Consider the following 12811-nt stretch of genomic DNA (forward strand, 5'->3'; position numbering starts at 1 on the left):
TGTTGCCCATATATAAGGTAAATAAAATTGAAAATAAATCAAATGTATTGTGGAGTTTGCCTAAATGTTATTGTGGCCTTCAGCAGAAAACACTTAAAATTCAAAGCAACCCTTTTAAAACACCAACGCATATTGACTGTATCTTCGAGGTGTGAAAAGGTCACTGAACACATTCTCTTTCTTCAACAAATATTAGTATATTAGAAATGTGTAGGTCAACATCAATCCCAATTGTTTACGTCAATATTTATTTGCTGTCTTCTTCTTTGCGGCATTGCTTGGCTCATTAGGATACCTGTTGGTCAGAGGAACTTTGCAGCACCTTTCTTTCTTTTTACCAGCTTAACTTATCTTATTTTATCTGGTGATGCTATTCTTTTTCATGTGGTCATTTTGTATTATAATTAGCTATTTTACTGAAATCTACCTATTACTTTATTATTATTATTATTATTATTATTATTATTATTATTATTATTATTATTATTATAAAGCTTTGGCAGGAATATCTTTTGGGTCACATGCGTCCTCAGGTGCATACACAAAAAACAAATAAAATGGGTTCCACTCATAAAAACATTGCTCTATTGTGCTACTATTGGTCAAAAACTCTATATAGGGTACACTTAATATGTTCATATGCATACTTAAAGGAGGAATGATTGCATACAGCGACAGTGGCAAGCCGTTTAAATATACAGTAGAGCTTTATTACATGTCAGAAACCCTTAGTTTAAATGGGGAAGCCAATGTTGAAGTCTGGTGACTTTGCATTGTATGTAGGCCTTCAGATTTATGGCAACATTACTAGGTCTCTGGCTTCCAAGATATCCAACTCCCATTTCAGACACTCGTTAGAGCAACAAATTATTGAGGCCTTCAGTAACAAATCACAAAATATCAGAAAATTACTTCCTTCAAAGGGGAACTACAAACAGGGGGGAAAGGGTCTTCAGCTTAACCTTCCTGTATGAACAAAACATTCGGCTTCCATCTTTATTACTTTCTTGGACCGGCAGCTGAGCTCTAATAATTTTCTCGTAATTCTGGTTTTCATACAAAGCATTCCCGCTTGTTCATTCAGTCCAACGGTGCTCCTGTCACAAAGGAAAATCTGCACCCTGCTGGGCTCTACAGGGAAGTGGCCAATTTTCCATTTCAAACGTACAGAAATCTGCTAAAGTCGGTTCCTGACAGTCAGCTCTACAGTTGGTCGGGACACATTTGATCCAGCTGCAGGGACTAAAAGGACTCTGGGCCCCAAGTTCCTAATAAACTAATCCCATTGGAATGTGTGTGAGCTCTCTCCAGCTGCGTACACCTGTAAATGTCACCTTTAACCCCACCTGCAAACGGCAATGTTCATGTGAGCAAGTAAAAGTCAGGTCAATTAATGCTCCGGTTGACGATGTCGCACCGCACTCACCTCACAGTGGGGAAGCCTGAGAGAAATATGTAGCTGAGTGATGAGTGGCTATGATGCAGAAACAAACTCCACAGTATTTTAACAGCCTTCCATTCATTTATACCTTTGAGACTGTCATTATGGCTGAAAGCTCAAGACAATAGAAGACATTCAGGGTGATTATGAGTTTATTAACTAGTGAAAAATAATATAAGATGAGCAGTCAGTAATGAGTATGGAGGTTTCTCACCTCAATATGGTTTACAGTTTTGTAATATGTTCTCTGCAAATTGCAAAAGTATCATTAATACATACCACTTAGTACTAAATACATATTTAGCTCCATAGAGATCTATTGAACAAGTGCAAAATGTCCTCTTGAAATAGCAAAGCAATACCTGTTTTTTTTCCTTCCAAAGATATTGTCTCAATAGTATTCTTCAATTTAAGGCTTATACAATGAACAAAAGGAATCTGAGTGGATGTAAAGTCGCATAATTAACATTAGAAATATATGTTTGTATCTGAACATGAAAATAAATAGTTTTTAGTTCATCTGCATTTTTCAAAGCCCAAGACATTTCGCAAGTTTCTTTGACAAGATGTATTTACACAATCCCAGCCAAACCTACACAACAAACAATGACTGTGTTATATCTACACTTTTCTAATATAATTGTGTGTGTGTGGGGGGGCATCATATGTGTTGTGGGTCACGTTGAATCACATCAGCTATGGCTCTTTTAGAATTGTGTAAACCTTTGCACTAGTTCATGATGGTAAATCGCACCCTGACCTCCTACCGATGAATTTAGAATCATTATATGATTAGAAAAAGATTTCTCATCCGCTGCAATACTGAAATAGTGAGCGTGGTAGCAGCAATTATCTCATTGTTAAAAAGATATCAATTTAAACTGGAGGAGGTTTAAAATAATTATCTTTTTGAGCAACGCTGTGAGAAATATGACTTAAAGTCATTTTGAAATACTAGTTTTGATTGATGTATTTATTCAAATTGCGTTGACCTAAGTTGCCTTTTGTTTGTACAGAGGTAGTTTATACAAAGACTAGTCTTGCTTGATCTACATAATAATAATTTGCATAACGTTAAAAACGTGGATCAAACATTATATTTTGTTTATCAGTGTTAAGTACACAGTTTTTTCTTATATTTTTAACTTATTTTACAACAGTTTTAGTTTTCATCACACCGAAGAAAATGCAAAAGTTGGACGCCTGATAGAGGGCTCCACCTGCTGGACAGGCTGCAGTACTGACGAGGGATTCAGGCAACCACGGAGAAGGATTATGGCGTTAACCATGCACACAAAGTATGTTTCATGGAGGAGCCTAAAGATTGATGCAAACACCTTTTATTTTCTCCTTGCAGCGATTAAATATAAAATGTGATTTGCGATTTAAAAAAGTATTTGGTTTTATTAACATTGTTTTAGTAATACTTATGGAAGCTACTCGTGATATTTTAGGGGTCATGATATTGTTTTCTTTATCGTCTGCATCACAGGGAGTACAAAGGTCATGTCAGCGTTAACACAGCAGCTGTGTGGTGAAGTGTGTAATTATTTAATTAACAGACACATTTGGAATAAACACAAAGAAATCAGTCAACTGCAAATAATAATAATAATCCATTTAATTTATATAGTGCTTTTCTAGATACTCAAAGACACTTTACATTATACACCGTAGACACAGCTACGGGGAGCAATGCAGGGTTAAGTGTCTTGCTCAAGGACACATATTGACTAGGGCGGGGATTGAACTGCCAACCTCTTGATTGAAAGACAGGCATGCTAACCACTGACCCATAGTCACCCCACGACTACAAATTGTATTAATGAGGTGTCTCTTTACGTCCATATATCATTAAGTTAGTTAATTTCCATCTCAAATAGCGAGGATGAACACATGCAGCATAATAGCCGTCAATTAGTGGCATCAAAGAAACCTTAATTTACTGCCACAGACTGGTCGTCTGCATGCACAGACATGGAAACACTCTTTGATTCCTCTCCAAAAAATGTCTCAGTGCAGAGGATAGCATTAATTGTTTCATCACTATGAGCGACGGCCAAACTTTGGACAAACAGTAGAGTCTGATGATGAGCACATGTGACGCCCATGAATGAGTCTGAATAGAGTGAGATGGACTGCACAGAGAGCGTGTTTGGACTGATTCATCGATGAACTTACATGTTCGTGTGACGGTGACAGGATTCCGATGTGTCTTATTCAGCTACGGAGTGGAGAACAATCACTGAAATATGACATCACCTATTTGTTGATTCAAAGTGTCTAAAAAGAGGTTTTAGTTTGCCACAGTCGAGTGGAAAAACAAGTTCAGAAACTCCTCTCATTGGAGCCCTTCAGCGTTTTTAACTGTCATGGTCATGTTTTGCAAATGATTACTCAAATACTTAGACATAAATAAACCCATCTGAGAAAATGATCTGCTTTGCACAACAGTAATGTGTGGTTAAAAGAGAATAGTTACAGAAGTATTATAAATCGCATGTGTGCAAGAAGATGTTAAAATTGATAGAGTGCAGAAAAATATCTCTCTGAAACCCAACAGATGAAATTGCTGTGAAGAGGCGACATAAAGAAAGGTACTTCTATGCCAACACATATTTAGTTACTCACAACATAATCAATGGCGTACGTTTCAACTGAACGTGTCATACTTATTGTGTGCTAACTTTCATATCAGAATATCTCCACATGCAAAAGAAACCCGTGCCTGCATGGTGAAATATGCCAAAAAGTGTCACTGTGATCAATCTTTACCTTCCTCTGAAAAACGTAATACTGAAGGGAATATATTTAACATCTAATTCCTTCCAACCACAGCTGGTTATGTTCCTTTGCAACACAAATGCCTTTTTTCTTTTGTGTTTCCCAGAAGGGCAGCTACGACATGGGAACTAAAAAATCCTTAAACTAAAAAAATATTTATCACATTTAGAAATAACCCTTGGAGCCAAATACTTTCTCCGTCTCACAGTGAGCATTCCTCTCACTCTTAAAGTCAGAACGGATTCAACCCAAGAGACGTTTGTGGTTTGAGAATTTTTTCAGTGAGTACAACTGGCCTTTTTAACAGCAGACATGTTTGAATTGTAGCAGGAAAAGCACAGGTGAAAAGATGATTATATCAAGTGTCACTTTTCTCTGAAGTAAAACTATTGACTATTATTAGTAAAACTATAAATACTGCACAGTAAGTCCTGCATTAATTTTTTACTTCAAGGGTAGTGGGAAGGAGACGCATTATCAGCACCAGATGTGCTTAACACATTTAGTTTACTCTTTATACTGTAACAACATAGTTTCTGTGTACTTGTAGGTCATTTAAAAAAAAAAAAATATTGTTTAGTAATTGTAATTTAACTTTTATTTATGTAGACTGGTATAGTACCTCGCTACATTTCGAATCTGTTACAAACATCACATGGGAAAAGTCCTGCAGAACCAGTGAGAACGGACCAGAAGAAGCAGAAGCTGCAGGTGTGTCTGCGGCCACAGGAGGGCAGAGCTCCGGAGCTCCAGAGATATCAATGAGCTGTATGAGGTGGCACCCGGACATGATAGCTTACAGATGATGGTTGCTCACAGGTCGAGTTCACAGGCCCACTTCTAGCACTATCAAATAAAGGGCGCGGTCACAATTAGCATTATACCTTGCTCCAGCAAAACAAACAAACATGGCTTCTATCTTAAACAATGATTTAATGCTCCTCCAAGTGAGAACGCTAAGTGACACACTGCTGTTGAGAACGTCAACAACCACCTTGTTGCTGTGTATGAAAACCTTAGATATTTGGTAAAACTGTGCAGTCTCTCCTTCGCTGTAATGTGTTTGTGAGTGCAGCCGCTGTGGAGTTTACATTGTTTACACATTCACGGTGTCTGCTTCTGTGATGTATTATTCTCGTCTTTTGTTCTCAACCCTTTTTCGAGTGTTGTTTGTGATGGAGGGATTGTTTCCATTATTTCTAATTTACGATCACTTGTTTGACTGCAGGGTGCCCGTCTGTTGGTTTGAACAGAGGGGGTCTTGTTGCTGATGTTGTTCCACTTCTGTGTAAGTTAACATTAATTGCAATTTTTTTAAACATTTTTACACAATTTTTACATTACTTGAGTAATTGTTTTTTTTACATTACAAACATTTTGAGCAACAGTACTGTTACTTAAGTGCAATATTCTTTTACTATGTCCACCTCTGATCAGCACAATGTACTTGAATGTGCATAACCTGTTTTAGGTGGAGTTTTCAGTCTGGTTAATTTGGATATAGTTTTGAAGGCCTTTGGGGCCTTTTGTAAGTTATTTTGGGGTACAATGAGTTAGTTAGAATTATATATACATAGTATAGTTCTAGTTACAAAAATTCTAAACATCATAATAAAGCAAACTGAGGACCTTTCAGTTGGGTGCGGAAACAGTTGCCGACCATGCCTGACACTAAAGTAGAGTCAGCCTCTGGGGGTTTCCCATGAACTAGAGTTTGTTTCTCAGGTGTTTTGTGACTTTGCGTAGCCGCCACTTGTCTGTATGATGGCACTATGTCAGAGCAGGGATATTACTGAGGACCCAAGGGATTGCAGTGTTGAGTTAAGACTTGGAAGCTGAAGCTTGAAGTTGGAATTACTCCAATATGATGTCCAACAATGTTTTTAATAACATCTGAACTGTTTTCAGTGAGGAACAGCAGTCTGACAAGGATAAAAAATAAATTAAAAAAATGACTCCAAAAAAATTACTTCTGGCTTTGATATTGTAACTTACATACTTTCAAACCAACATATAGCTCAATGAATCCAGATGGAATGACAATGCAGCAACTAGAATGACGCTACTGGGGTGACTGTGGCTCAGTGGTGCGCAGGGTCGTCCTTCAATCAGAGGATCGGCGATTCGATCCCCGGCTCCACTAGCCCATGTCGATGTGTCCTTGGGCTCCAGTAGCTGTGCCTACAGTGTGTGAATGTTAGTTACTGCTGATGGTCAGGTGGAACCTTAGCCCCTCCCATCAGAGTATGAATGGGTGAATGATGTCATGTAGTCAGTGCCGTAACGGAAACACATGAGGCCCCCCTGCAGAATAACCCTGAGAGGGCCCCCCCCCACCCCCCCATATGTAAGGGATAATGTATTGTCCGGCGGTCATTATCCAAAGATAAACGAACAGGACCCAAGCTTTTCTTTTGAGGGAAATTTATTCAATCAGAAAAAACAGCTCAAACAGAGAACAAAGGTATTCCAACAGAAACAAAACATATGCTAGGGCCTATCAAACAGCTCAAACAGAACATATGTTACAACAACATAACAAATATGCCTACATATAGTCGATACACCGGTAGGCTACTTTCTACAGGTTTGCATTTGAATACACATGTGCGCGTCTTTTAGCAAATCTGTGTGAAAAGTCTTCAACCACGCTCTTTACATCTAAACTGCGCGCACGTTTATTCTCTATGCTAAGGATGGCCAGACCTGACAGCCTCTCTTGTGACATGGAGCTTCTGAGATATGTTTTGATCAGTTTTAGCTTGGAAAATGACCTCAAGCACAACACATAGACAGAGCAGTACAGCTGTCAAAGTATAACGTTAGCTACGTGGTAATGTTAGCTATAGCAAACAGTACAATACCTGTCTCTTCTGGCAGATGAGTGCATCCTTCACCAGCTGGTCGAAAAAGACTTCTAATTTTGGGAAGTTTGGCATTTAATTCAGAAATTTTCTGTTTTGAATGCCGCTTTTGGGCACCACTTTTAAATGTGCGTTTCATTTTTCCTCAAGAGAAATTTCCTCGTAGTTCTCCCAGAATACACCGCGGCTCAACAATAACACCAGTCCGCGTAGCAGGAGGTCCTAGTGGTTGCCTGTTACGATTGCCTTTACAACTATTATTTAAAACTTATAAAGCCAGTTTAAAATACTTTTTTTTATTGTGTAGCTTTATATGAGAGAGACAACTTTGAGGGATATCTTAATGTTATTACGTAATGTAATATTATTTATTTATTACATTATTCGGCCCAGATTCGGCAGCCGATAAACCGGTTGCCATGTCTCAGACAGAATCTGCCCATGTCCGTAACAGCTACACCTGGGCCAGACATGGCAACAGTGAAATGTGCCAAAGGTGGCTCACATTTGGCCGCATCGAGCCGGAACACAGCCGAGTCAGCCGACACTTAGCCGCAATACGGCCGAGTGCGCTAGCTAGTGTTGGATTAAAAAAGAGATCACCCCGCAGTGCGGGGGCTGCGGGGTGATCTCTACGGGCCTGCATGTAGTGTTAAAGCGCTTTGAGTGGTCAGAAGTCTAAAAAAGCGCTGTACAGGTCCATTTACCATTTACTTATGCCATGTTGAGAGGTAATTTTATATATATATATATATATATATATATATATATATATATATATATATATATATTTAGTATAGATATGGATACATTGCTTCTCTGCCATAAACAGCAGGATTTTGTTATGAAGCCTGCTTTATGTGTGTGTTGCCAAAGGGTTTCACTCTTAATGATCACCATGGTGCTTTTTGGCAAACTTCAGACAAGCATTCATTTTTCTTCCAAGTGAGCAGTGGTTTTGTTTTGGTACCCGGCCATGAATCTCATTTTTCTCCGGCTTCTTTTTGATGGATGAATGCTGACCAAATTCAAGAACAAAAAGGGTCCTGCAGTTCCCTGTATGATGGATGTTCTTTTTTACTTTTTGTATGATTTTTATACATTGCTCTTGGAGAGATTTTTGGCAGAACGGTTTCTTCTTGGAAGATTCACGAGTGTCTCACTACCAGTTTCTTCACTTCTACGGCATGTAGTTGGCTGGGATTCAGGGGAGCCCTGGAGCTTTTGGAATAACTTTGGAAGAATTTTCGGACTGACAGGCGTCTGGATATGTTGAGGGGTTATGTTTGATCTTGACGTGGCATGGTTCTCAAACCAGTGTGCTTTTCTCTCATGGTCAGTGGTCTCAAGGTCAATGTTTCTCAGATGTGTCAGGTCTGCTCCAAATCAGAGAGCACAGCTGGCACTTTTGGGAAAGAGTTGAGAAACAAGACTTGGCATTAACATTTCTTAAATGAGGCATAATATTGTATTTTCTCTGACTCCCACATATCTAACCAATCTCAAGAAAAAGGGGTAAAACTATTCCTTTAGTTGGTTACCCCTTTTTTATCCTTTTCAACATTTTTGGAAACACACTTACCGATATTCCTTTCTTGCTGGGTTTAACAGAAGATTGATACCACTTTCATATCTGTATGTAAAATGGAAGGATATAGCAAGCGGACAGGTAGCTTAGCATAATTTCCAGCAGCAAATGAAGACCTTTTGCCTGGGATTGTCTGAACATCTCTAAAGCTCACAAATGGACACGTTTGTTAATCTGTACCAAAACCAATGCTATTTTAAGAGGGCTTTTGTGATAATTACTTGAGTGATCAGTAATTTCCCGGCCTCTCTGTACTATATACTATACTCTCACGCTGTATTCCAGGCAATACAGCGTGTTCATAAGTGAGCTTTAGAGCTGCTGGAAGATTATCCTTAGAAAGAGCCAGGCTAGCTCTTTCCTGCTTCAAGTCTTTGCGCTAAGCTAAGCGGCTGCTGTACTATAGCTTAATATTTACCATATCCCTCTTTTTCTGTCAAAAACAAAATGCATATGTTCCAAAACGTCTAAATATTCATCTAAGGACAAGGCCATGATCAGCTGCTTGTTAGCTTAGCTTAGCATAACGACTAGGGGGAAACAGCTGGCCTGGCTCTGTCGGAAGGTCACTAAATCCTCTTACTAGCACCTTTAAAGCTCACTACTTTTAAACTTGTAAACACATAAATAAAAACAAGGAGTAAAAACAATACATATGGGTTTTAGAGAGTTATGTGCCAGACTATTTCTTGGCCAGGTGCAATGACTTCCTGATGTGATTGGAGGCAGATTTTGAACATAGCTAGGCTAGCTGTTTCCCGTGCTCCCAGTTTTAGCGCTCGGCTAAGCTAACCGGCTGCTGGTTGTAGCACATTTATCCAACAGACATGAGAGCGGTGTGGATCTTCTCATCTCACTTTTGACAACAAAGCAAATGAGCACATTTCCCCAAAATGTCAAACTATAGTTCGAACTAGAGTTATCAAAGGTCTCGTATGACTTTTTGTGCCCATGTGTGGTTCCAATTGACCTGAAGCCCCTTTAAAAGCAGCCCTATGATGCGGCTGCTGTTTGACATATGGAAATTCCATCTTATTAGACCTAATTATCATTCTTCAATCTGTTTCTACTTAAATAAGGTCCAGACAGCAATCAGTGAAAGCACACACACGCACTCTCAAACTCAATGTGGTCTTAATTTTCATGAATGTAAAGAAGGCTTGTGGGTTGCCAAGGAGTCTCACGGTACCTGAAACATAAAACATATCTAATCCTGTGATTCCATTAGCAGAAGACCATAACACATCACTTTTCTCAGCCTAAAACTACACGCAGGTGGTCAAAAGCACTCCCGAAGAGTCATCGACCGCTATAGTAACGCTCACTGCTCACCACAGGAGGGCAACAGAGGCCTATAAAAACAGCATGGGGCTACTTTTGACAGGAGAGGTCTATTTAACCTCTTTAACTACTGGCCAATCATTTAAGAAACTGGTCTGTGGGCTGAAACAAAACAGTTTCCAGTGAGGTTATTTACCCTCTGGTGAGATTTGGAGCACAAGTTTTCTACTTAATGTAATCCAGTGCTCTCCTCAAACACACAAAAAAAAATTATGAATACATCTTTTTGAAACATCGCCTTGGTTCCAGCTTTTTGTTCCCCCCAGTATTTTTGAGGCTTTTCTACTTCTTCTCTGTCTAAAGCCATTTAACTCTAGCCGTAACCAACTTGGAACACGTTTTCCTATCGTTCTTCATTGCACTGATTTTCATCAGTTGCTTTATTGCAGACCTTTATACATCTTCCATAAGTGGGTGCAGCCCGTCAGACCTGTACGATTAATGGATTTACCAAAAATAATTCCCACCAGTATGTGTTTTCAACACGCTAATGCACAACTGACATTAATTTATCTAGACAATAACGGGTAAGGTAACAACAAAACTACATGAGGAACAGATCACTTTAAAATGTGTTTAAAGTTTAACTGAAATGTAAGTTAATTTTAATTAATTTAGATTCTTCTCGCTCTTTCTCAACGTTCATGTCATATAGTTTTATAGACCATAAGTGACTGTGAATATGTGAATCTCAATCATGGTAAGAAATGTCAATATAAGTGTGAATAAACAGGTGTCAACATGGCTGCAAAGCATCCATCACTGACAGCTACCATTACAGTCAATTCAGTAAATTTGAAATGAGCTATACATATCTGATTTGTATCTGGTTTCACATGCTGACAAACTAAATACAACTACAAAAGGTAGGTAGGTAATTTAAGCTATTTATTTGGTGTGATTACATGTAATCTCAGGGGTGTGATTCAAATCAGAGGTTATCATATTTGTGAGTGTTGAGATAAAAGGGAATTTTGGAGCTGTACATTTTCTATCACCCCATGAAAGAGAGATATTTAAGACCGCTCCATTGCATTATGTGTGATAAACACAACACTTTACTAATGGCACTCAACGGGTGTTTGAACAACAAAAAGTAATGGGAATCAGGCTAACTATTAAGCTACGTATATGGTAGAGCACCACTGAAGTTGACAGTGTGTCTCAAAGCAATGTTGTCCTTAAGATATCAGTCAGCTCCAGCTGCAAAGAGAAACTAAGGCTTGACGCTTTGAAACTAGTTGTAATAGTTTTCACAGACGGGCTTGTTCTCTTTTGAATAAAATGTCCACACTAGCTCCATTATATTTCCATCTACAAAAATGGAAGAGAGTAGAAATTGTTTTATTATCCATTATTACAGATCAAGCAGGTCCTGGGAGCTTTTGAGTTAGTTTTTTTTGGAGCGAATAGCCAGGCATGCTGGCAAGAAAGATGTAAAGAGATTTATTATAAGCAAATAGGACTTTGGTCAGAATTGAAAGAAGATGTGAAAATGTAGTCCAGGGTGAACGTGGCCCGGTCTATGCTTTCGAGAGGCATTTGGACCCTCAGGGCATTCGGTGTAGACCGTGATTACCCTCCCTGCTGGTTCTGTGCACGCTCCTGCTCTGAAGCTCAATGGGCAGAGCATGGCACCAGTGGTGCTGTGGTTAGGGGTTAGGCTCCCACTGTGGCTCCTCAAATTGAAACTGTATGTTTGCTCAGTACTGCAAGAGCAATAATAAATTGTATCCTGCAAATTGCTTATGGTGCATTTGTACCCTGTGAGGCGATGCCTTAAAGTAATTAGCACATTCGTTGTTTGTCTGAAAACGACAGCGTCCACTGAGAGCGGTGAAAAATCAAAGAGATCCCGCTGTGCCGTTGGGGCCGTGGGCCAATCAAACGTCTCCCTCTGGCTTGAATTATGACATGAAGCCAGGAGCATGGAGTCACAGGAACCCTGAGTGTGCATAAAACCAATGCAGCGCTAGTATAGGACAGGCATATTCGCATAAATATGAGATAATTACACGACAGCATCACAACCGCCGGCGACAGCACATGATGGATGAGCCAGGGAAATAAAACATGTACAAGGCGAGTGGAGAAAAAAACAGGGCTACTGGTGTAACACAAACTGTGTTCGGAGGAATGGGAGTGAAAGGCAAAACAAAAGATGGATTGAAGGAGGAGGAGAGAATGGTGGAGGTCTTAGTGTCTCAGGCCTCAAGTATTACCCCTCTTCTATTTCTGCCTTTTAAGGAACTCCATAACTTCAAGTAGATAATGAGTGCCTTGAAGCAGGCTGAGTAAATCAGGCAGAGAACAACAGAGGGAGAGAAAAGGTGTGTAAGGGGGGTTGAGGGTGGATTGAGCGAGGCTATGGGAAACAGTGGAAGGAAGAAGAAGATTAGACGTGATAACAAATGAAGCGAGAGAGGCAGAGAGAGGAGCTGAGCTGAGTGGAGATGCGTGATAAGATCTTGCATTAACTTAAAAGCATACTTTAATGAAACTCCACCAAGAGCTTTAGAGAGAGAGAAGCCAAGAAGGTTAGGAAAATACATGTCCGCGGTAGACGTCTTTCAGTTCCTGATTTCTTTTAGTTTAACCCTGAATCTTTCTTTCTCCATTCTTTAAACTCATCAGATTTCTCTACTCACCGTCTGAGCATCCATAGTTGGATTCCCGTCTTTCTTTGCCGTTCCAAGTTTGCAGAAAAAGCAGCCTTGAAAGGGCACAGCTAAATTCAGGATTCAAGGAGGCTGCGACCTCATCGCTGGGTTCAAACCAACAATAATTGAGTCA

The sequence above is a fragment of the Cyclopterus lumpus genome, chromosome 10, assembly GCF_009769545.1.
Source record: "Cyclopterus lumpus isolate fCycLum1 chromosome 10, fCycLum1.pri, whole genome shotgun sequence".
Taxonomy (NCBI): domain Eukaryota; kingdom Metazoa; phylum Chordata; class Actinopteri; order Perciformes; family Cyclopteridae; genus Cyclopterus; species Cyclopterus lumpus.